Below are 2301 nucleotides of genomic sequence, written 5' to 3'. Positions count from 1 at the left end.
TGTAAAAGGTGGTCTCTGCAGATGACCTCATATTGGTGCTTAAAACTAATACAAAAAAAAAAAAATGCCTTAGTAAGTACTAGTTCTTAAAACAATGTTGGGAAAATAGTTTATTTCCCCAAATCCTTTCCCCTTGGATTAATCCCCTTTAATACAATTGTAATGCTGTTGCTAACACTTTCTACATATTCTAGGTATTGGTCCTTGTTTGAAGACAGTAAAGTTCTTTCTTCATCTTTACAGTTACATGGTTAAACATTGTAGTCATTTCTTTATAAAGACATATATTCCAAAGGTGATTTTTTTTTTTTTTGTTGCTATTGTTGTCTTCTACTCTTCTGATCTTCTGCGTCATTGTTGTCATTTTTTCCGGTTGTTTTTTTTTCTACTATTGTTTTTTTATGGTGTGGTGAAAAAAATAGTCAAATGAGGTTAGCATAAAAATTTCCAAGGCTCATTGTTTAAAAGTCTTATTCATCTCTTTTCCTCTGGCGTGCCACTGAAGATCCTTGCGTCACCATGAGCTGCCAACCCGCACGATGTTATTAGTGTTGTGAGAACAGGCCATACCCAAAGTCTCGCTTCTGCCCAGTTGTCTCTGATGCCAAGATCTGAATCTTTGACCTGGGGCAGAAGAAGACAAAAGTGGATGAGTTCCCACTCTGTGGCCGCATGGTGTCTGTCAAATGAATATGAGCAGCTCTCTTCCGAAGCTCTGGAGGCTGCCCGTATTTGTGCCAATAAGTACGTGGTGAAAAGCTGTGGCAAAGATGGCTTTCATATCCGAGCATGGTTCCACCCGTTCCATGTCATTCACATCAACAAGATGTTGTCCTGTGCTGGGGCTGACAGAGTCCAGACAGGTATGTGGGGTGCCTTTGGAAAGCCGCAGGGCACAGTGGCCAGGGTCCACATTGGCCAGGTAATCATGTCTATTTGCACCAAGCTGCAGAACAAGGAGCATGTGATTGAGGCTCTACGCAGGGCCAAGTTCAAGTTCCCTGGCCGTCAAAAGATCTACATTTCCAATAAGTGGGGCTTTACTAAGTTTAATGTGGATGAGTTTGAAGACATGATGGCTGAAAAGCGGCTCATCCCAGATGGCTGTGGGGTCAAATATATCCCTAATCATGGCCTCCTGGACCCGCACTCATGACTCTTGGTGCTGCCTTCCCCCCGACTCTTCTACTAATAAATCCCTATTTCTGTAAAAAAAAAAAAAAAAAAATCTTATTCAAGTTAATGGGGTTGAAGTTATATACATTTAATTTGATTTTGTTCTGCTTTATATGAATTATTACACCCATTTTAAAGAAGTCAGACAGAGATCCAGAAAGAAAAGGAGGCACTTGATTTTTTAAAAAAATATTCACGTGTATGTGTGCTCATAAGTTGCAGAATAATCTATATAAAATTCGATTCAAAAAATGAGCGCTTTATCTGTGAGTTTTTTTAAAGAGTAAATAACTTACCCTAGTAGCAAACCCTTTTTTCCCTTAATTTATAACTATGTGGATATCAGTATAATTAATTGGAGGCTCTTTATCGTGTTCGATTTTTTTTTTCTTTTTAGAAATATAATTCTTTGTCATAAAATTGGCACCATTGTCTTTTTAGAATCTGCTTCCATGTTTCCATTTTGCTAAAAAGAAGATAAATCCAGGATTTTCCATTTTTCCTTTTCATTTTTTTATATTCTTTTTCCTTTCAAGAAATATAGTACTTCTGTTTATGAGAGATGCCGTCATTCTATTTAGTCATTGTGATCACTTTTCTGATTTTATTTGTATGTCTAATGTTACTCAACTATCTCCTTAATAATAATAATGTTGGGGCCCATATCCTTTCTTCAGAGTTTATTTCAGCAGCTAAATTGAATGAAAATTTAAGAAAATGGACACAAGGACAGAGCTCTGGCCACTTTATAACATCCTGTCCACAATTAGAACCTCTCAGGAAGACTCCGTGGTACTGACTTTAGCCCTTGGTTTCATCTGTCCTCTATAAGGCAGGGGCTTCTGTTGGGCAGCAAATCTCAAAACAGGTCTTACAAGTCATTTCTCTGGTGCCTGTCATAGCCATTCAGTTTTAAAAGGCCGAAAGAAAGTAGACAGCTGCCACAGGGACATCCCTTGACTCTCCTTGGCTCCTCCACCCATGCCATTAATAAGGCCACATGGCAGACTCCCAGTAGCTGGTAGGAAGGGCCCTGAGTCTGTGTTTGCATGAAGGGAAGGAAGAGAAGAGAAAGACAGAATGTGGTTCAGGGTGGCAAGTATAAGAAAGGCCAGCTGGAAACCA

At 39.1% G+C, this 2301-nt stretch overlaps 1 pseudogene; it reads left to right on the top strand.

The window, feature by feature from the left end:
* The first annotated feature begins 519 nt into the window (after positions 1-519).
* On the top strand, positions 520-1122 carry LOC105290904 (annotated as a pseudogene).
* The last annotated feature ends 1179 nt before the right edge of the window (positions 1123-2301 follow it).

The sequence above is a fragment of the Pteropus vampyrus genome, unplaced genomic scaffold (assembly GCF_000151845.1).
Source record: "Pteropus vampyrus isolate Shadow unplaced genomic scaffold, Pvam_2.0 Scaffold39, whole genome shotgun sequence".
Taxonomy (NCBI): domain Eukaryota; kingdom Metazoa; phylum Chordata; class Mammalia; order Chiroptera; family Pteropodidae; genus Pteropus; species Pteropus vampyrus.
The sequence above is the reverse complement of the archived record's forward strand: the minus strand, read 5'-3'. Positions and strand labels throughout refer to the sequence as shown.